The sequence below is a fragment of the Megalobrama amblycephala genome, linkage group LG20, assembly GCF_018812025.1.
Source record: "Megalobrama amblycephala isolate DHTTF-2021 linkage group LG20, ASM1881202v1, whole genome shotgun sequence".
Lineage (NCBI taxonomy): Eukaryota > Metazoa > Chordata > Actinopteri > Cypriniformes > Xenocyprididae > Megalobrama > Megalobrama amblycephala.
The window spans coordinates 18,159,953-18,184,739 of record NC_063063.1 but is presented as its reverse complement, the minus strand read 5'-3'; the positions used below and the strand labels follow the sequence as shown (position 1 = coordinate 18,184,739).

General features: G+C 37.4%; 1 pseudogene; it reads right to left on the bottom strand.

Moving 5' to 3' along the window:
• Positions 1–374: 374 nt before the first annotated feature.
• Positions 375–10,475, bottom strand: LOC125255821 (annotated as a pseudogene).
• Positions 10,476–24,787: the final 14,312 nt, after the last annotated feature.

The window sequence follows — 24,787 nt, the reverse complement described above, 5'->3', positions numbered from 1 at the left end:
GCACATTTTCATACATTTCATGTTTGCAAAGAAGTATAACAGCTGATGCATTAAAAATCACAGAATATATAATTTGCAATATTTTTTAGTATGCACTGATGCGGTGATTGCACTGTGTGACTCAGAGAGCTTTTGATGGTACTTTACCCATTAGGTGTTTTTTGGTATTCTTCTCTGGTCTAAATACAATAATGAAGCACTTAGGCACAAAAATACAGAGAATCAGACCAAAGCTTGAAGCTAAAATGGCAAATATCTCTACAGCTACAGTAAATTTCCCTGGAGAGCTGACATAAGCTGGAACAAATGTGATCCATACAGCACAGAATATGAGCATGCTGAATGTGATGAATTTAGCCTCATTGAAATTATCAGGCAGTTTTCGGGCAAGAAAAGCTAAAACAAAGCAAAGGAAAGCTAGGAGGCCAATATAACCCAGTACAGCCCAGAAACCAATAGCTGATCCTAAACTGCATTCAAGAATTATCTTTTCTTTGTAGATTTGCATATTATTGTAAGGAAATGGTGGGGATGTTGTTAACCAAAGCACACATATGAGAACCTGTACAAAAGTGAAACCAAAAACACTGAGTCTCTGTTGATGAGGCCCAAACCATTTCATGACATTACTTCCTGGAAGTGTAGCCCTGAAAGCCATTAACACCACTATTGTTTTCAACAGAACACATGAGATACAGAGGACAAAAGTGATTCCAAATGCTGTGTGACGTAACATACAGGACCACTCAGTGGGCCGACCAATGAAAGTAAGTGAACAGAGGAAACATAGAGTCAGTGAAAAGAGCAGCAGAAAGCTCAGCTCTGAGTTGTTGGCTCTTACTATTGGAGAGGCTCTGTTTTTGTAGAACACTAAAGCCATGCTCAAAGCCACTAAAGAGCCTGCAATAGAAAAAGCAGCCAGGATAATCCCAAGGATTTCATCCCAGGAGAGAAACTCCACTGGTTTAGGAAGACACTTGTCCTTCTTATTATTGGGCCAGTACTCAGGTAGGCATTTATGACAATCTAAAGAATCTGGAAGATGGAAGAAATCAATGCGTTACAGTCATTTATGAACCATAGGAAGAAAAGGGAGACAAACAGGTTATCAGACCTTTTAGAATTACCAACTCAGTGGAAAAAGCAGGGTCCATGATATGGTGCTCATTTTTGTCCTATAAAATGCTATCATTTTACCTAAACATTAAGTTAACATACATTCTGTAAAGTGTAAATAAATAAATAAATGAAATTGAAGAAGTAAACTCTTGAAATATTGCATGTTGTTTATTTATTTATTTAGTACTACCCTGAAAAATATATTTAAAAAATTGCATCTTGTTTTCATTTAGCACTTGTAACGTTTTATGTAGATAAACCTCACGAAGATGAAGATAAAGACTATAAAATATACTTTAATAACTAAAACACTGGAGGCAGGAAATATTTACATGCAAACATAAATGAGAACAGACAAACACTGAAGGAGAACTGAGGACTTATAACCAGGAACCAAACAAAGGAACTAATGAGATAACAGAACATAGGTGAAACCGAATGAACTAATCAGAACATAGGAAAACTGGGTCACAGAGAGCACAAAAGGCCATACATTTTACAGTACTGCCCTGAATAAGCAATTTAATAAAAGTCTTGGTTACGACTGTAACCTTAGTTCCTTGAAGAGGGAACGAGACGTTGCGTCGAAAATTACGTAGTGGGAACGCAACGCGTGATGTCGTCATGAAGCACATGTGAAATCAGTCCAATGGTGTGAAAAGATGTCAGAGGAGGGTGACATCACGACCAGGAAACTATAAAGCACGCTCAAACAGTGCAACGCTAGCTTCAAAAGTGTCTGAAGTAGTCGCTGACAGACATGCTGGAAGTATGGCAGGGCGACGCAACGTCTTGATCCCTCTTCAGGGAACTAAGGTTACAGTCGTAACCGAGACGTTCCCTTCCAAGGGAACTTGTGTTGTGTCGAGAAATGACGCAGTGGTAACGTTAATACCCACACAGTCATAGTGTCTAGTGTCTGTCTAGTGTGACTCGTCAACACTAGAAAAAACCCGGGCCCCAGGGGTGGATCTCAGGTCAAGGTCGTAAAACCTCACGAATGCATGTGGCGAGGACCAGCCTGCCGCATCGCAAACATCTTGCAAAGATACTCCGGAGAGAAGAGCTTTAGAGGCCGCCATACTTCTAGTAGAGTGGGCTCAAACTGACATAGGGGAAGGTTGTCTGGCCGACTCATAGGCAACTATCCATGCCTATGAGTCGGCCAACTATCCATTTACTCATTCTCTGCTTGGATGCTGGTGCCCCTTTGCTATGAGACCCAAAACAAATGAACAACTGTTCCGACTTACGTCACAGGGCAGCTCTGTGGACGTAAGCATATATGCTGCCCTGAGTGACAGTAATTTCCCCTTGGACCACAGGAGGATTTGGTGCGGCAGTTTGTAAAGTGGACGCGATCGCAAACCCCCTTGGTGATTTATGTAGGCGACCACTGATGTGTTGTCTGACTGGACGAGAACATAACTGTGCTCCCTAAGCCCCACTATCGATGCATAGTGTGTGATCTGAGCACTATGCACTCGATAGGAGGCTGGTTTCTTCCAGGATCTTGACACCTCGGTGTGGAGATCTGGAAAAAATGTGAGGCCCCAACATGGAGGTTGTGCTCACAAGGGCTGGAAGCATGTCCTCACTCTCACACATATCGATGCTCTCCACATCCAACTCCTCAGAGCTGGACACGTTGAGCACCAGTGCTTCAACCAGCATGGAAGAAACTGCAAAGCGTGCTTCCAAACACTGAGAAAAAGCACTGGATGTATCAGGTGAGGGCTGAGATAAGGCTGTCTCAAACCCCTCTGCTAGATCCATTTGCGACCCCCATGATCTAGATCGCCGCTGTGCCTCAGCAACAGCAGGACCCGAACCATGGGGAACGCAAGCCTGGGTGCCCTCCTCAAAGAGTGGGAGCGGAGTGTCCGTAAAGGAAGTAATTCACAGTGCTCACCGCCAACACCCTTGAGTGCTGACTGTGCTTGCTCCGCTCCCAAACAAGCTACACAAAGATTGTGTGTATCCCCACTCGTGATATAACGTGGGCAGGGATGAACACACAATCTAAACTGCTTGTATAGATATGGATATATGACAATACAACACCAAATAAGACAAACAAGTCACAGAGAGCACTACTGAAGACACAGAAGCTAGTGTTGTACTGTTTGAGCGTGCTTTAAAGTTTCCTGGTCGTGAAGTCACCCGCGTCTGACGTCTTGTGTGACCATTGGACTGATTTCACATGTGCTTCATGACGACATCACGCGTTGCGTTCCCACTGCGTCATTTCTCAATGCAACACGAGTTCCCTTGAAAAGTACTGATGTTTACATATAGTCCGCATAACAAAATGACTGGGCACATTTACACGACAAATATATGTTTAAAATGGATACGTTTTTCCTTTGAGTTTTCCACATATAGACGACACCACTGTCAAAACGATCCCCATTCATACGAATCTGTGAAAATGACTAAAAACACTGTATTCTGCTGGCAGACCATTAGATGGCGAGGAAACCCTATAGAATGAACGTAATGTGCATCATTCGCGTTTTATGTTTACACAGAGACCGTTTTCAAAAACGTGCACTTTGAAACTTGTTTTCAAAAGTTTGCATTTTCAGGCCACCAAAACGCCGTTTTCGTGTAAATGAATGCCCAAAAAGCAAAAACAGTTTTATGTTTTTAGTTGAAAAACGGTGTCATGTAAACGGCCCCTGAATTTACTAAATTTATTAAACCTGTTTAAAAGTTTACTACCTGGATGATCGATGACTGTTTTTATGCCTTGATTATTGATACTCTGTGTTATTACCTGGATGATCAATGACTGATTTTATGTTTTGTGATAGTTGTTCATGAGCCCCTTGTTTATCTTCTGTTGTATAGAGAAATCCTCCAGGTCCTGCCCTCTTCAGCATCTTTTGCATATTTAATTTTGAGATTCATCCTTTCACACTCAGGACAATTGAAGAAACTATTACAAAAAGTGCAAAAATGTACTAATTCTAAAGAAGGCAAAGAAAAAAAAATGGCAGTGGCTATTTGCACTAAGTGCAAATAACGATAGATGCTATTTACACCAAGTGTAAATAACAATTAGATGCTATTTACACTAAGTGAAAATAGCATATTTTCTGAGCAAAAGATTTTATTTACAAGTGAAATAGCAATACATTCTATTTACACTGAGTGAAAATAGCTATAGATTCTATTTACACCATATAAAAGTAGGCTATATGCTCTTTTCAATAAGAGTAAACAGGCTTGTAATTAGATGCTATCTATAGCCTACTTTATATTGGCAGATACCATTTGCACCTGGGTATTTATGTACATTAACAGGATGCAATAATATTAAAAACAGGACTTTTAATATTATTTAACACTCATTTGCAGTTTATTTCTAGTTATAGAACATTATTTTCATTTCTATAAAATGAATAATAAATGCCAGCTTGGCAAAAGGCGGATTCGAACTTGCGTCGATCGTGTCAAAAGCCAGGTTTGCGAGTCTCATGCACTACTGCTGTGACACCAAAGACTTTAAACACTGTGCATCTTTTTTAAAACTTGAGTGGCCCAACCAGACATTGCAGGGCTGAGCTAGTGCAAATAGCATTTGCCAACAAGGGATGCTATTTGCACTTAGTGTAAATAGACACTCCGATAAAATATACTGGCATCTTACCCCATGGGTCTAATTTTATTTTTTCACTTCAAAATAAAAACTGTAATTTTTACTTCACTAGTTCAAAAACACCCATGTCTACAAATTCCCCATTACTGAACAGAAACAAAAAACTTTGATGTTCAACAATGATACAATGTCACTATTTTGAAATTCACTATAATCATATTAAAAAAAATGAGATAAATTAACCTCAAACCTATTTCGACAATCTCTCAAATGTTGATATATGGGCCGTTCTACAGAATTGATACAAACTGCTGTCCAACAACCAAACCCTTCTATTATCTACTGAATCTGACAAAAAATAATATATATATATATATATATATATATATATATATATATATATATATATATATATATATATATATATATATATATATATATATATATATAAATATCAGTAAGCTTAATCTAAAATCATAATTTATTTGGTACTTTCAGTTAGGAGGTGGCTGTCCCAAACCCTAACCTCTAAATTTCAACTTGTGAAAATGTTTTAGAAAAAAAAAAAAAAAGTGTCCCACATTTTCATGTCACTACCAGAACAGTGTATGTTAAACAGCTAAATGTGTTCAAAAGTCTGAATTTTTTGAACAACTCTGTAACTTGAGGGGACATCACTATCAAGCAACTTTTTTTGCAAACTTTTTTGGGTGTTATTATAAATTACAAAATTTAGTTTTTATGTGTGTACTGTGTACTGAACTGTGCTAGGTAGCCATGTACTGATTAGCATCTTTGAGCTAGGCTCAAAAGTATCTAAAATTGTCACTACAGAACAGTGGCGGCTGGTGCAAAAAATATTTGGCGGGGCGCAAAAAAAAAAAAAAATTTAGAAATGCAGGAATGAATAGGCTAATTGTTAAATAACCATTTAACAAGTGATATAATAATGTATCTATCTAAAACATGGAAAATTCAGTATTTAATGCATGCCATAGGGCTGTGATCTAAAAAAAAACTGTATTTAATTAAAAAAAAAAAAAAAAAAAAAAAAAAAAAAATTTAAGATCCTGCCCAATATTGGCCTAGAAACAATGTTCATATTGAAGGCTATGAAAAAAACATGAATGTAACTAGTATATGCTATAAATTATGTGCAAAAAAGGGGTCAAATCACATTAGGCCTAGGCTACATTCTAAAATTGTACCTTTACAATCTAAAAACAAAATGTTTTTGAAGCAGAAATTAAATACACTAAACTAAAAATGAAAATAAATAAAAACAAAAGAACAGACTAATAATTATTATTATTTTGATTACCCTACAATAGTCACTTTACACAGTTACTGCTATCGTACAAATACACTTAGTTGTAGGTTCAAAATTCTACATATGACATAGTTATGTTCGCCAACAAAAACAAATTTTCAACAAATATTTTGAGCAAAATGTATTTTACTCAGATTGAACTCGTTCACGGATGTTTGTGCTTGTTGAAGGCTCGTCCACACCTGGCTGCAAAATGGAAATATTTTCTCGACTTTCTAACATTTACAGGTGGAGAATATGTCTGTCAAATGTAAATTATGCACTGAGGAAATTATTAAATGTCATTTCAGCTTAAAAAAAATTATTAATAGAGGTATGTTTGTTTCCACCAATCGCTGCACAAGTTAAGGTTACATATGATGACGAAAGCACGTTAGTGCGAGCCCTCCCGGAACCCATAGAAATTGCATTGCAGTGCCTACAGTTCGAAAAAAAAAGTTCTTTGAATGGAGGTCTATGGGAGCAGTCGGGGCAAATCTCCGCCAGACTGAAATGCCCAAAAAGAGGCGGTACTCCACCGAACGTGATTGACGCTGATTGGACTATATCCAGAGGCAGAACAAACAGCCTAGCAGTGACAGCTAGCGTAACTCTGTGGTTGAATGTGATTGAAAAATCCGTCCCTTTCTCACTTTGGTGGTGCGTCGCCCTATTGTCCTAATGAAGAAACCGCCCCTGCTACAGAAACAGTCACAACTGAAACGTGGTGAATTTTCGGTTGTGACATCATTGTTTTTTGGGGGGGGTTATTCGATAAAATTTAGTTTTTGCTCAAAAGTATCTAAAATTGTCACAACCAAAACTTCACCACATGTTTCGGTCATGACTGTTTTAGTGACATCATTGTTTTGGTAGTGACAAAAGGGAACACATAATCGTTTATTTGGGGGGAAATAAACAAAATTTTGGTACAGTTATGCAAATCATTAGTGTTTTAGTATGTAAGTTAAAATTCTAAGATGTTATTTTAGTGTTTAGTTCAATGCATATTCAAACTAATGAATCCTCAGAGTTCAAATCAGTACAATAAACTTCATGCCTTTTATAAAGAAAGATTTTTTTTTTTTCCCCCAAGACATTTCCAACTCTGACTTTAAACCAATTCTATAAAATAGCCCATATATAAAAAGTGGCAAAATAATAAAAAAAAAAAAAAAAAAAAAAAAAAAATTATAATAATAATAATAATAATAAATAAAAAATAGGGAAGCCATTCATGAGATGAGATGTTGTGTCATTTATGGTCAGCAGAAAATAAATAAAAAAATATTACCCCAGATTTGTAAGATCTAAGTTTTAAACTATATTTAAACTATTGTTTTTCTTTTCTTTATCATTAACTGTCTGTGAGTATTTGTCATTGGCCCAGAACCACCTGTGATTTATCAAGCAGAATGTCCAAACAAATTACCTGTCTCATTGCTGATTTCTCCATTTGCACAGTTAATGCAGTCATAACAGCAGACAGGTCTTCCTTTTTGCACAGCCTTCCTAGTACCTGGAGGACAGCTCTCACTGCACACAGACAAAGGCACCTGCAGGTGACAGGAACACAGAGCATCAGAGTTACAAATGAACTTTTTTCTTTCTTTTTTTAATTAGTAATACACTTAAATAAAATTCATTCATTCATTATCCAAGGCTATCTAGTTATGTTTAGTAGTGTCATATTTATCTGTAAGGATGCTACACCTGTATTTTATGTCTGAGTGGCAAGTGGTGTTGAACATTCAGCTCATATGAAGTGATTTATTTTAATTAATTAATTCAATTAAAGTAAATGACATACAATGATGTCGCTGTACTTTTATATGGTTAGAAAAACAAATATTATGTCAACATAAAAATACAAAAATGTCCCCAAAAAACAGTTCCAGTGGTACCTCACAACTCTAGTAAGTAGCCACAATCACATAGAATAGATCACATGCTATACCTTTTCACTGCCATCATGCCAAATGATATCTCTGTTCAGACTGAATTCTTGGCCTTTACGCTGAGATGCATCATAATGACCCACTGTCACAAAATGAACTGAACTGTCCTTTTGAAGCTGCCAATTCACAAGTTCATATGTGGCCACAGGGTCTCCATTGGTATCAAATGAAACAGAATAATTATTTTTTGTAAAGTTCACTTGTTTGAGCTGATCCAAAACCTGCATAATGGACATGAAAATTTTAAACTGTGTTGGGATTAAAATTATTTGCTGATAATTAGTAGCTGAAATAGTGGATGTTGTTGTATAAATATTTTATAGTAATTTTACACAAAAAAGTAAAGGAATAATACTGTAGTATATAGAGAATTTTAAATTCACTTTTGTAAACATACATATATATATATATATATATATATATATAAAAATCAGCAATAAGAAAAAGTACCTGTCGGGGCTCAACTTTCATGTTTTTGTCACAATACTTTTCGTTACAGACAATGCCATGGAGGGCATGAGCTATAGCATATGTGGCTTTGTACACCATGTTAGTAATCCGTAACTGGGACGTTTCTGTGTACGGGTTCTGTAATGTGCGTAAGGCCTCTGTGCCATCGCATGTTGGCATACCAGTAGAAGAACCTGTCTGCTGTTTTAGACTACAGCTAAATGAGCTTTCCCAGAATTCTGTCAGCAGGGGAAATTTCAGCACCTGCTCTAGAGAGAGGTCAAGTAGAAAGTTACGAAAACCTGGGATAACAGACCGCGGAATTGCAAAGCCCACAGCACCAATACACAAATTAAACCGCAGCATTTCTGGGTCTGTAACCCAAGTCTCACTGCCAATCCACTGCAGCGGAGGAGGAGGCTGCTGACTCAGCTCTTCTAAAAGAAGTCTTATATCACCTGTGGCCAAAAAGGCAACTATTACACGAGCCGTTGATCTGCGAATGACATCTGCGACTCTTTTCAGTTTACTGCGCGGCTGGGTCCTGTAATAGGCCTCAGAATACTCCACACAGATTCCCTCCTCCTCCGCAGCTTTCAGGAATGATGCCATGCCATTGTTCCCATAGTCTGAATCACTGCGCACAGCCCCGATCCACGTCCATCCAAAGTGCTTGACCATCCGTGCCAGTGCAGCCGCTTGATGATGATCGCTGGGAATGGTCCTGAAGAAAGTAGGATATTGCCGCTTGTCACTGAGACACGCACATGTTGCATAATGACTCACCTATAATGCACCAAGATGGAAAAAAAAACAACAACATTTAAAATAAAATGTTTCCGAATGTATAAGGACTTAAAGTAAACATTTTTGATCTTATTGCAATAACATTCATTCTATGTCTCGTGACAAATGTTCACAGATGTTTCTTTTAACAAATATTTTCAAAGTTTTTCTATGTGTATTATGACAAAAATACAATATTTTTTTACAACAATAATTTTTGAGTTTCTGGCACAGTGCCAACATTTTTATTTATTTTGGAAATCTTTTTGACTAAAATATAGTTTTATTTGGCAAACACCTGTGGAATTCCAAAAGGACTGAAAAGTCTTGACATGCTTATAGATGGTGTGGAACCAGATTCTCCAACTAGTGCAAGAACTCCAGCAGATTTTGCACAGGAATCAGTCTCGTTAGATGTGAGATCTAGTCCATTGGCAAGCTGAAATGATACTTTGATTGCCATTGGCACAGAGCCACAAGAGTCATATATATGATACCCTAGTGTGATGCCCGGTAAGAGATCAGAGCTGTTGTTGATCTCTTGGATGGCGAACTGCAAGGCACGAGCAAAGCGCAGTTCTCTGAAGTCCATGCTGTTGAAGTACACACAAAAAAACTATTTAGGTAAAATAAATCATTATAAAAATAAGCACATGAACAGTTTGATTATATGATTCTCATTGAATGAATATCAGAATATAATATGAATATATATTTAGCACAACAGCAAACTACTCAAAACATCTGTTAAAAAAAAAAAATAAATAAAATGTTACATCAAAATCTAACCTGCCACTGCACTCTAGCATTTGTGGCCATCTAGTAAAGGTGTGCTTCTCTGTCCTTAGATAGTAATGAATGGAGAAAACCCCTCCAATAATAAAGTCTCCATCCTTGAAAAGAGCGGGAGGCTGAGGGTTACCTTGGAGGATGCAATTGCCTAAATTAATCCTACACACAGCAGGACAAAGTCTGGTAATACACAGTATTGTCACTGTCAATAAAATATTAACATGCATTTCTCCTGCTTGACAAGCAATCTCTCCAAACATTAGGTGGGAATTAAGCCTTGTTTTATATACCCACCAGCAACTACTGTTGTATTTTGTACATCTCTGTAATGAAAAATGTAAGAGGGTGTGGTTAATATTTCATATCAGTAAATCATAATGAGACAATATGTCTCAAGTGAATAAAAGTTTCAAAACACCCAACCCAGGATCTTCTTTAAGGTAATCCCACCCCCCTGCCAACCTCAAGAGAAATGAGGTTAATGGAAAACATGTATATTTGCATTTAATTGCCTTTACTACTTATTTTGTAAACAATTTGTAAACTTCTTATGTTGACACAACTGTAAAGCATTCTGCAATAAATGCAGCCATAATTACTATAGCCATAGCTATTTAAAAAAATAAAAATAAACATTACTTTGTTCACACCAAACCAAATCAAAAGTTAACTTACAGATGACTATAATATTTAACCCGTCTAATTATTACGTTTGTAGACAGCACCATCAAATGTCCTGGTAGAAATGTCCCTGCGACCCTGTAGAGGACAAGTGGCTTGGAGTATGGATGGATTTTTGCATTTTTTTATGTCATGAATATGTAACAAAGCATACTCATAACTAAGCAGATCAAGTAGTTGTCAAAATTAACTGTTTTAATTCAAAAGATTTGCACCCCAGGACCACAATGTGTCCATAATGTAATGCAGTGTTTGTCTAGACAACATATTCAGAAACTTAAAGGGAACCGCTAGTATTAAGACTTGTATGGCTTAATATAACATAAATGATGTCTCTTACTGAAATATGTAGTAGAAACCCCATGAAAGATTTACATTATTTAAAATAATCCATGACATATTTGGACAATAGGCGGCACCATTTTGTTTAGGTGCACAGTGCGTTCTATGTCGATGACGTCAAATGGTTGCACTCGGTGAGCTACTCACACTGTTGTTATTTTTACCGCAACACAACTTGGAGTATAATATACAATGCCACATTGTGCAGCTTTTGGTTGTAATTTCCAGTCGAAGGGCAACAAGTGAAGCAATGCAAGTCTTGGTTGACTACCTACTGTAGTTCTGGGTTTTTTAGCTTGTTTGCTGTACACCTTGTCACATATCAGTGTTTAGAAATTGTTCTGTTCAGCTTCACGCAATATAAAGTCAATGGAGATGGTTGGATTAGACACGCCAAACAGGATTTCGTTCAAAATACTTCCTCATTCGAAAGAAAGATGGAAGTTTCAGGCCCATCTTGGATCTCAAACACCTTCCTTTCTGCATGCTGCATGTCATAGATGTCCTACAACCAATCGAACCCAGCATGTGGTTTACCTCCGTGGATCTGAAGGATGCATATTTCCACATCCCCATTGCACCTCATCACAGGTTTAGGAAGGTTTTATCAGCTCACTTTTCAGTGCAGGACATACCAATATCGAGTCCTACCATTTGGCCTCTCCCTCTCTCCCCGTGTATTCACACGATGTGTCCAAGTGGCATTAGAACCTCTACAACGGGAGGGCATGTTGATTCTCACATACCTGGGTGACTGGTTGCTTTGTGCCAGATCACCACAGCAAGCAGCCAACAACACACAACGCCTACTAGAGCATGTCAAACCTACAGAAACCTACAGAAACCTACAGAAAAGCTGCCTCTCTCCGTGTTAGTCATTATGCTTCCTGGGGTTACATCTAGACTCCAGAGTGATGAGGGCCACCCTCACAGCGTGCAGGAGGCAGGCTATTCGGGGAGCTATAAAAAAGTTCCAGGTTCGACACAAGCTACCTTATCTCAGCTTCCTACGGCTGGTGGACCTTCTCATGGCAGCTTCATCAACCATTCACTTAGGGCTTTTACACCTTCGTCTCCCTGAGGCTTTGGAGACAGAAACGTTTTCTGCAAAGGGGTGTACCAATGGGGCCGCCCCTGGCATGCAGGGAAGTGGTTACAACAGATGCGTCCCTCACCGGATGGGGAGGACTGTGGCAACATCAGGGCATACGAGGCAGCTAGACCCTGCAGCAGAGGACATCTCACATCAATGTCCTGGAGCTGAGGGGAGTGCTTCTTACCCTAAGACACTTCAGACAAGAGTTATAAGGGAGGCACATTCTGGTGCGGACCGACAACACCGTGGTGGTGGGGGCACAGGGGGGCTCAAGGTCTCTATCTTGCCTTTGACTTTCACGAGTGCTGCTGTTGTGGATGAACAAGCACTTTCTGTCGGTCAGAGCGGCACACATTCCAACAGGGGTCATTGCAACAGTGTGTCAGATTCGCTCTCTCTGAGGCCAGGGGAGTGGTATCTGCACAAAGCGTTGTTCAGTCAATTTGAGGAATTTATGGTACCGCAGCCGTGGACCTCTTTGCCTGCAGAGAGACAACACATTGCCCGCTGTGGTTCACAGCGCAGGAGGAGCGGGGATCACTAGGCCAGGATGCCCATGCCCATGCCCATGACTGGCCGGATCTCCTCCTCTAAACCTTCCCTCCAATTCTACTTCTCTGGCCTGTCCTGAGGCGTATGCAAGAGATACACCACAGGCTTATTCTAGTGGCGCTCTGCTGGCCAGCAAGACCATGGTTCAGTCTGCTGTTGGCCCTTACGTCCCCCACAACCATTACCAGTTCGGAAGGACCTGTTATCGCAAATGAACAGGGCCCTTTGGCATCCCTCACCGAACAAGTTCAGGTTGTGTGTATGGCCCCTGGGGTTGAGCAAGAGCTCTTGCAGTGTTCAGCTGGTATGAGGAACACTGTCATGAATGCTAGAGCTCCATCGACACGTCGCACTTGTGCCAGTAAATGGAAAATTTTTGTTTCATGGTGTACAGAGCTGTCTGTTAACCCAGTCACTTGTGCCATCAGTTCAGTATTGGAATTCTTACAACATTCTTACAACATTTATTGGACACTGGATGGTCCCCAGCGACTCTAAGAGTGTTTGTGCCCAACAGTCATTCATGAACCACATGAATAAGAGAGTGTAGCGTCTGGACCAATCAGACACACAATTATTCATTATATTTAATTCTATATATTTAATGAATTATCCAAAAAATCAATCTATCAAAGTTCTGTGAACCCATCCGCCTAAAACTGCAACAAGCATCCCAAACGTAGCTAACACACAGGTGTCCTGTTACAGAACACAGGAAAACTGATACGAACTTACAATCAGAAAGAATTTTGCAGAGACTAGTGACTCTGACTTCATTCTTTCTGAGAAGGACAAATAAACCCTCTTAATCCTATATATTCTATATATAACCACTTGAGAAATGTATAAACGTGTATCCAATTTTCCCATCTCATGACTTTCCTTTTTATAGGCTTTATTCCATGTATTAATTCTCTCTTTTGAACTATTTTGGTATTAATGTTTCAGAGTTGCAAAATTTATGGAAGTAATTTAATGCCAAATGTTTTTGAAATAAAAAGCTTGTTGAATTGCACTAATTGAAAAAAAAATGAATAACACTTTATATTAACTAGTTAATATGAACTAACAATGAACTGTGCTTCTACAGCACTTATAATCGTTGTTAATGTTAATTCCAGCATTTACTAATCCATTATTAAAATCAAGAGTTGTATTTGTTAACATTAATTAATGCACTGTGAACTAACATGAACAATAAACTGCTGCATTTTATTAACGTTAACAAAGATTACCAAATACAGTAACAAATGTATTACTCATGGATAGTTTACATTAGTAAATACATTATGAACCTTATTGCAAAGTGTTTTCAAATAAACTGTCAAGTAATATGTAAATATTGCTATGTATTTCACTACTGTATGGGATCATACAAAAAAATGGCATCATTTAAACCTCAATAGCATGTGACGAGACTGATTTACAGTCACAAAACCAACTGTAAAGTGTTCATCTAGGGCTCAGGTCGAACAGTGATGCACCCTACTCTCTCTCACAAACACACACACACATACACGCCTATATTACTAACGGGACTATCACTCTACACTCGCCAAGAGGGGACCAGTGTTTCTGGTTATTTTGAAGAAACGAAAATGACATACAAAATTTTCTTTTAAGGTCTTTTTTCATAATATAACTTCAAATAAGCATTTTTTTATTTTTTAAAAAATATGCCAAGAGGGGACCTGCAACTCTGACCGATGTCTACCTATCCAACAGGGGACCTCCATAGCCTGCAATGGAGCTATGTGTGAACAGTGAGCTGGCAGCGAAGTCATTATGTAACTTTATATAATTATGTAATGTTCACACAGGCATAAGGGATCACAGTAGGCATAAACATACACAATATACAAATAAAAAAAGAATGACCAAACCATCAGTTATTAAAAATTTTAAACGTTGAATTGCTTGAGGAAAACCATTTGAATCAGTTTTAAATACAACGGGGGAAAAATACAGTCAGTGAGATGGCAACAGTTCAAAAGCTAATGTTTTGGACATTACAGAAGAGTATTTTCTTTAAGAAATGTATTCTCTGTTGTGGCTTCATACAGTATATGATCAGTCCACATATCCCATTTAAGCTTATTGTCAAGTACACCAAGATATTTATAATTTTGGACTGATTGTACTGGCTGCCTATTAATTAAAAATTAATTAATGCTCTCCAAAATTAATAGACATTTCCTTTGTTTTGGAGATGTTTAGAGTGAGATTTGATTTCTTGCACCAATTTTAAAAGATTGAGGACTGGACTGTGTTCCTCCTGCCCATCATATAATAGACTCACTATACATGTTTCCACTGTTGAGGCAAAAACTTCAAAACTTGCTGCATTAAAAAATCCTCAGTTGGCTCAATTAAATTATGTGAATTGAACACTGGCACTTCATTTCTTAAACCAACCAAAGATTTTCAATGAAACAATCAACATAAAAATTAATTTTGACCTAAAAAAAAGAAAAAAGAAAAAAAACTTATTACAGAGTATTTTTTATGGCAAGAACTAAGTTCAAAAGTTTAAATCTAGCAGAAACAGGTATAAGGTAACAATTGCAGGTCACCATTTTATCAGGTTAGTGATTATATTAAACAAATGGATACTGGTCCCCTGTTAGATGGTGTGAAATGATCTGGTTGCTTTGCCAGTTCTTCATTTTCATTCATTTTGACCTTAAAAATCTTTTTACAGTGTATTTTAATAACAATAATAGGTGTTTTAGTGTTTTTTATGAACATTGCTGCTACATTCAAAGATATACAGAATACAAAATATTGCTAAATATAAAGGTATAAATATAAAAATATTAACATCACTGAACCAACCTACCAATTTCAATCAAGCAGAAATAGCTCTTTAAGGTAACAATTGCAGGTCATCACTTTATACAGTGAAATTTGATTTGATTAAACAACATGCTTTTGGTCCCCTGTTTGATGGTAAATTGCGACATCTGTTTGGTTGCTTTGCCATTTCTTACCATCACAAACACACTCAGATCTCAAAATTTTATGTTAACTCACTGCATTGCTGCCAAATTGTCAGTTATCTCAATTAAATTATGTGAACTTAACTTACACTTTAGCTGAACCAACTGAAGATTTTCAATGCAGGAATCAACATAAAACTGAGTTTTGTCCTTTAAAATCTTTCTACTGTGATGAACATTATGAACATTGCTATTACATTCAGAGATAGTCAGAATAGGAAATATTGCTAAATATAAAGGCAACCAAGCAGGTGTCACTTTACCATCTAACAGGGGACCAGTGTCCTTTTGTGTAATGAAATCAATATAACATGCACATTTTGCTGCTGCTTAACTTCACCATGTACACTTGTGTGAAAATGGGCATGGAATGGTGAATAAAAAATGGTAACCTATTATGGTAACCTGTTATTATAATGGTGAATTAGCTAATTTTGTTCAAGTCAATTATTAAACCTTGCTGAACCAACCTAAATACTTTAATTTATAACAACAAAACAAAGTTTTATGGGTTAAATCAAGCAGAAATAGCTCTTTGAAGTAATACCACTTTATACAGTGAATATTGATTCAATTAATAAAATGCTTTTGGTCCCCTGTTAGATAGCAAATTGTGAAATCTGTTTGGATGTTTTGCATATACTTCAATGAGAGCGAGACATCACTGCCATTGTCAGAGCGCGATCAAGCCAAACAAATCGAGTGATGAATGCAGTTGGACATAGTGGTGTATTAGAGGTAAAAAATGATATAAATACTGTTCGGTTTCTCGCACAAACCGATCGTTTCTTGTCTTAGGACATCAATGTGTTGTCACGAGCTGCAGGGTTTAATTTGGACTTGTCTAAGCAAGTTTTATTTACTGTTATTGTAGAAGTTCCCATCCACTAGCATTATTTGACTGACAGACAGCAACGGTTGGAGGTAAAAATCATAATTTGTGTTCTACTGAAGAAACAAAGACACCTACATCTTGGATGCTCTGGGGGTAAGCAGATAAACATCAAATTTTCATTTTTGGGTGAACTATCCCTTTAAGCAGCAGCAACATGTGCATGCTATAGTGATATCATTACACAAAAGGACACTGGTCCCCTGTTAGATGGTAATGTTTGACACCTATTTGGTTGCCTTTACATTTAGCAATATTTTGTAATCTGATTAGCTCTGTTTGTAACAGTAATGTTCATAATAAGACTAAAACACCAGTTCACAAAATTTAATTGAGATAACTGACAATTTTGCAGCAAGTCAACATAAGATTTTGAGATCTGACCTCCAATATCTTTACAGTGTGTTTGTGATGGTAAGAAATGGCAAAACAACCAAACAGATCTGGCAATTTACCATCTAACAGGGGACTAAAGGTTGCCTGGAAAATCCAGCCTCACCACTGTACCAGCGGATGAGTCTGGTCGGCCATTGAATCAATTCGATTTCTAGGGCGGAGCAAATCCGAGCAAACAGGAAGCGGAGTAAACCAATCAGAGAAGGGCAGATATGACGTTAGCAAAGCGACAAGAGAGTCAACAGCGAAAAGTAAATAATTAATGTGTTTTTGGTCATTTAAAACTGAATTCACAGCTGAATAGAATGAACTCTCAGGTCTCCCGTGCGCAGCCTTTGTTGATATTGAAGGGACTTTCGCCACACTAGAGTGACGCTGTTTGTGTCACTGAAATAAACGAATCTGATTGCACGGTACGTTTTGGAGTGGACTCGAATCGCGGCGGAGGGCAGACTGACCAGACTGATATATCTTGTAGATATATATCAGTCTGGCCTTGCCAGGCAAGACTAAAGGCATTTTGTTTAATCAAATCAATATTCACTGTATAAAGTGATGACCTGCAACTGTTACCTTAAAGAGCAATTTCTTCTTGATTTAAAACAAAACTTAGTTTTGTTGGTATAAACTGATGTATTTAGTTTGGTTCATTGATGTTAAATAATATTTTTGACTTGAACAAAATATGTTAATTTAGATGTTATTATTTTTATTCATCATTCAATGCCCAATTCCACACAAGCAAAAGTGTTCATGCTAAAGTTAAGCAGCAGCAGCATTTGCATGTGCAGTAGTGATTTCACTACACAAAAGGACACTGGTCCCCTGTTAGATGGTAAAGTGCAATTAGCAATATTTCATACTGTTCATACTTACTGTTTACTGTTGTATCCCATATAACTAAATATAATATATAATAATAATGCTATCCATACAAACCCAGACACTTAAAACAAACTTAAAAGACTTCTATGTCAAGGTCAAAGTTCAAAATTTTAGGTTGACTGTTTTATTGAAATTTTTCAGTTGGTTCAACTAAAGTGCCTGTGTAAAAAAAGACATTCAGTTCGCATAATTTGATTAAATCAGCTGAACATTTTCAACGCAGCAAGTCGATATAAAATTTTGAATCTTCACCTGTTCAGTTGCTTTGTTTTTTGTTTTGTTTTTTACTTTGGTTGATGACAGTTGTATTTAATTTTATACTGGATGAGTATATATTTTGAAATACTGTTTAAAATGTCAATTTTAAATAAAATTTCATATTAATGTAATGCAAAGTTTGAAACTAGTAAGTTTTAGGCTTTTTCCACCTTTTCTTTTACAAGGTCCCAGTTCACAAATGTGTTAGTGGCTAAATTGGTCAAATATTATCCAGATGTAGAACGAAGTTTAAATGATTTCTATATTAAAAAACAAACAAACAAAAAACATTTGAATATTTTGTTAATTTACATGGTAATTGCCTCGGAATGTATTAGCATTACAGTGAAATAATAATTAAGATAATTCAAAACATTTCTATAATTGGCCTAGTAGTATAAAAAATAAAATAAAAGGTTCCTTAAGAAAGCAGCCTGTTAAACAGCAGCTTGTAGTCTCAGAGCCTTTTCTAGGACAGCAAGCCTACTTAGTTTGTTATACACTATATATACACTACCATTCAAAACTTTGGGATCGGTAAGAATTTTAATGTTTTTAAAAGAAGTTTCATCTGCTCACCAAGGCTGCATTTATTTAATTAAAAATACAGTAAAAACAGTAATATTGTGAAACAATTTACAATTTAAAATAACTGTTTTCTATTTGAATATATTTTACAAAGTAATTAATTCCTGTGATGGCAAAGCTGAATTTTCAGCATCATTACTCCAGTGTCACGTGATCCTTCAGAAATCATTCTAATATGCTGATTTGCTGCTCAAGAAACATTTCTTATTATTATCAATGTTGAAAACAGTTGTGTACTTTTTTTCAGGCTTCCTTGATAATTACAATGTTCAAAAGAACAGCATTTATCTGAAATACTAAGCTTTTATAACATTATACACTACTGTTCAAAAGTTTGGGGTCAGTAAGAATTTTTTTTTTTATGAAAAGAAATTAAAGAAATTAATACTTTTATTCAGCAAGAATGCATTAAATTGATCAAAAGTGACAGTAAAGACATTTATAATGTTGCAAAAGCTTTGTCAACACAAGAATAAATTACATTTTAAAATATTTTCAAATAGAAAACAGTTATTTTAAATTGTAAATTGTTTCACAATATTACTGTTTTTACTGTAATTTTAATTAAATAAATGCAGCCTTGGTGAGCAGATTAAACTTTTTTTAAAAACATTAAAAATCGTACAGATCCAAAACTGTTGAACGGTAGTGTATAAGAGATATAAGGATTTTTTTTTTGTAGTATATAATATAGTCAATAATAAAGTGTATAATGTCAATAAAACAGTATACAGCAAATAAAAAAGTAATGTATTAAATAATAACAACTACCCTCTAAACAATGTTTTGTTTCGTATCTCAAGAATCAGTTCCTTAAGCAGCCTGTTAAACAGCAGCTCGCAGTCTCAGACCCTCTCTAGGACAGCAAGCCATTCAAACAATAGAAGAGTGTGAACGACGTGTGTTTATGGGCAATTGCAGTTCTTGCTCCAGCCTACAGGGGTGCTGCTGAGTATGGGCTTAAACACTCACACACCTATAGGTCCCCACTTGGTCAAAAATGAAAAAAAAATTCACCAGAGCGTTTTTTACTTGATTTTAACATGATTTAAAGCATGACCAAGTGGGGACCTGAAAAATGTCCCCTCTTTGCTCGGTGGTCCCCTGTTCGTGAATGTGTTACGACACCAATGTCCCCTGTTAGATAGGTAGACAAGTACACACACACACACACACACATTCAAACACACACAACTCAAAGTACATACACATACTTTTTCTTTCTTTTTTTTAACACATTTATGACACAATTTGTTCTACTTTGTTAATTTTATTTTTCCTGCTCATATAAATGCTTTGGCAACACAATATAAAATTTGTATAAGCAGGATAATATATGAGCAGGAAAAAAAAAAAAATAATAATAATAACAAAGTAGAACGAAAGGGTGCATCACTGTTCGACCTGAGACCTAGATGAACATTTTAGAGTTGGTTGTGTGACTAAATCATTCTCTTTAAACGCTATTGAAGGTAGAAACGTTAATTCCAATGTCGTAACTTTAGAGGCGGTCCCTAAATTTGCGAACGTTAAACGTTCAGCGTCAAAACAACTTTATGCCAGTATCTGCTTTCTTGGAGCCTATAACTTAAATCACAAAATGAGGTGCGAGTTTGTTCTTTTATATCACTGTACTAGTCCATTAAGCTATGTTAAGCATTTTATATGTCCTGATGGCAGAGGAATCCTATGAAGTATAAGGGAAACCCTAGTATTACAACACAGCGCTGCAATATTAAGTTAAGGAAACTAAACAACAGAGAGAAATACATGTCTAAGAGAGGTTGACATTACTCTCGAAAAAGCAACCCAGCTTTGTGTCGCTGCAAAAACAACTAAAGCACAAATTTAAAAAATGCATGAGGAGGATCTCAATGTACAAGCCTCTGCATGTGAAAGCAAGCAGGTTGATGCCGTGAAACAAACAGACACGGAAAAAGACCAACAAGATAAAACGAAAGTGAGTGAAAAAGACAAAGCAAGCACGTTTGATTGCAAACGACGTGGAACTGAGCATACATCGCGTTCATGTCCTGCGTATGGCAAACAATGTAAAAATTGCAAGAAGATGAACCACTTTGCCAGGATGTTTAGATCACGGAAAGTGCACGCAGTAGATGATGAAGTCACGGATCAGCAAGCAAGTCTTTTTGTGGGAGATGTGCACGCGAACACACAGTCACGTGCAGAGGAATGGACTATCGAAATGAAACTGGAGCGCAAAACTGTCAAATTCAAACTTGATACTGGCGCACAGGCCAATGTAATTCCATACAGTTTACTACAGAGAACAGGCAAACAGAACATACTTAAACCAACAAAAGTAAAGCTGTCAACATACACTGGAGACAAAATACCTGTGAAAGGAAAGTGCAACTGGACAGGGAAATACAAGAAGAAAATTTATTTCCTAGAATTCATTGTTGTAAAATCAGATGCCAAACCAATACTAGAAATTAAAGCATGTGAACAGATGGGGCTCATCAAGAGAGTGATGGCACTGAATAAAAGTGAAGAAACAGATATTTTCAAAGAGTATGCTGATGTGTTTGAGGGCATAGGCTGTCTGGAAGGGGAACACACCATTCGAATTGATGAGAGTGTGACACCAAAAGTATACCCACCCAGAAAGATTCCTGTCACTTTAAGGGAAAAATTAAGAACAGAACTGTACAGGATGGAAAAAATGAAAGTGGTAGCAAAAATTGAAGAGCCTACGCAGTGGGTAAACCCAATCGTGATTGTAGAGAAGTCTAATGGAAAATTAAGAATCTGCTTAGATCCACGTGATCTAAATACAGCAGTAATGAGGGAACACTACCAGCTACCAACTGTTGAGGAAATAACCTGCAGACTGTCAAAAGCCAAATACTTTACAGTGCTGGACGCAAGTTCAGGTTTTTGGCAACTCAAATTAGATGAAGCCAGTTCTCGCCTCTGTATGTTCAACACTCCCTTCGGCCGTTACAGATTCCTCTGTCTTCCTTTTGGAATTAATTCGGCACCAGAAGTGTTCCATAGGACTGTGGGACAACTGTTTGAAGGAATTGAAGGCGTTGAGACGTACATTGATGACCTTTTGATTTGGGGAGAGACAAAAGAACAGCATGATGAAAAATTGAGAGTGCTAGAGAGAGCAAGAATCAAAAACTTCAAGCTGAATAAAGAAAAATGCAAAGTGTGCCTGGAGGAAATCAAATACCTGGGTCATGTTTTTTTCAAAAGAAGGACTGAAACCTGATCAGAGCAAGATTGAGGCTGTAAAGAAAATGCTAACACCTGAATGCAAAAAAGATGTGGAGCTATTTCTGGGAATGGTCACGTTCCTAGCAAAGTTCATTCCAAACATGTCACAACGCACTGAGCCATTACATGGACTAACTAGAGATGATATGGCATGGCAGTGGAGATATGAGCATCAGCATGCATTCGACCAATTGAAAACAATGCCCACTGAAACTCCTTTGCTTAGATACTATGATGTAAACCTTCCTGTGACACTATCGGTGGATGCTTCCAAAAACGGACTTGGTGCTGTCTTACTGCAAGAGGACAAACCGATTGCATATGCATCACATGACTTGACTTAAACAGAACAGCGCTATGCGCAAATAGAAAAGGAAATGTTAGCGATTGTGTTCGGGGTAGAACGTTTCCATCAGTATGCGTATGGAAGAGACATTAATGTAGAGTCAGACCACAAGCCACTTGAAGTGATAATGAAAAAGCCATTGAACAGTGCTCCAGCTAGAATACAGAGACTGTTAATGAGACTGCAGAAATATCAAGTGCACGTACAGTACAGGCCAGGAAAGGAGATGCATATTGCAGATGCATTGTCCAGAGCTTACTTCCCAGTGACCGACTCACTTGATAAAGACATAGAAGCTCAGGTGCACATGGTGATCTCCAATTTGCCTGTGTCAAATGAGAAATTAGAAGAATTCAAAAAAGAAACAAAGAATGATAAGACGCTGAGTAAACTCATAGAGACAGTTCTGAGTGGATGGCCGAAGACAAAGAGTCAAGCTGCAAAATAAATACAAATGTATTGGAATTACAGAGAGGAAATTTCAGTAGTGGATGGTGTTTTATTCAAAGGAGAACGACTCATTGTTCCTGCAGCAATGAGAGCTGAAATGCTTAAGCGAATTCACGAAAGTCACTTGGGCATTGAAAGCTGCAGACGTAGAGCGAGAGAAGTACTCTTTTGGCCTGGAATGTCGCAAAGTATCACAGAAATGGTGAACAGCTGTGATGTGTGTAGGACTCATCAGAAACGACAAACCAGAGAGCCGTTACATCCACACAGTGTTCCAGATAGACCCTGGCAAAAGATAGGTGTTGACCTATTCACCTTTGGCCAGCAGGAGTATCTACTCTTAGTGGATTACTACTCCAAGTTCATCGAGGTAGAATGGCTGAAGTCAGACACAAGAAGTGCAACAGTCATCACCCATCTTAAGTCACAATTCGCTAGACATGGAATTCCTGAGACAGTAATTTTAGATAACGGACCTCAATTCAGCTCGCGTGAATTCCAAGCTTTTGCAAAAGAGTAAGAGTTTTGTCACAAAACATCAAGCCCCTACCACGCTCAATCGAATGGAATGGCTGAAAGAGGAGTACAAACCGTTAAGCTCATGCTAAAAAAAGCTAACGCAGATGGAAAGGATCCGTATTTGTCTTTGCTGAACCTTAGGAGTACACCATTGGAAGACATTGGAGCATCACCAGCCCAACTGTTGATGGGTCGACACGTGAGAACAAGACTTCCAACAGTGTCACAAATGTTGAAACCCTGTATGGTCTCTAACACAGTGTGGCAGTTGTTAGAAAAAAGACAACAAAAACAGAAAGAATACTTTGATCAAGGAACAAGGGTGCTTCAGAAACTTCAGATTGGTGACAGTGTCAGAATATGGCAAGATGGCATATGGAAACCAGCTCAAGTAACTGAACTTTCTGATCAGCCTAGATCCTATGTTGTACAGACACCTGATGGACAGATGTATAGACGGAACAGAAAGTTTCTGATGCAGTCAAGGGTGAAAAATAACATGACCAAGGACAGGGACAATCAAAATGTGACACAGCAGAATTTGTGTGACAATGCCGATGAGCCATGTGAAGTGGACATTCAAAACAAAACACCACAAAGAAATGCTAGTCCTACAGAGCTTTCAAGTCTCCCAACCAAAACAGCAAGTGGACGTATTGTCACTAAGCCAAGAAGGCTTATTGAGGAGTAGCTATGAACTTTGTGATGACTGTTGAGGTGCAATAGTTTAAAGGACATTAAAGCAGCCGTTAAGGGAAAAAAGAAAAAGAAGAAAATAAAAATGTTTGTTTTTGTTTTGTTTTGTTTTTGTTTTGTTTTTTGTACAGGAAATGTAAAGACATGTTCATAAACAAGAAGGATGTTATGTTAAAAAAAAAAAAAAGAAAAAAAAAGGGGGGATGTCAGGATATGTAAATAATTCATCTTGATTATGATGCAGTTCATGTGGAAGCCACAGGGTGGGGCAGTTCAATAAAGGTACAAGTAATTAGCAGAAAACCTATAAGAGGTCTGTCGTGTATGCTCCATAAATTAATATCTAAACACCCTTCTTCTCTTTTACTGAGAAATGCTGATGTGAAGATGATGCTAAGAAGCTAGAAGCTTCTAAGGAACCCCAAGCTTGTGCCAGGCTCTGGCCTAGACCTTCTATTCACCAAAGATCCTCTGAAAACTGGTTCTCTTTCATCACAACAATATCAGCAAAGATTCAACGGGAGCCTCCACAAATTGCATCAGGACAGATTTAATTCAAATGGGCGAGACATGCAAGTATCAAACTTAGTCTCATTATTTGATACACTAAGTATCTTTACCCCTTTTAAAGAAGGGCCTGTTAAAACTAAACTGATGGTTTGCTCAAGGCTGTTGATCGGCTGAATTTCAAACAATGCTGTAACTTCTTGCTTTCCTGTATTCTGCTTTAGCTCTCTCTTTCCCTTGGTAAACTGTATGCATGTATGTGTGTGAATGTTAGAGTAGTTAAGTGTTTAGTCTAGTTAATAAAGTCTTGATCATG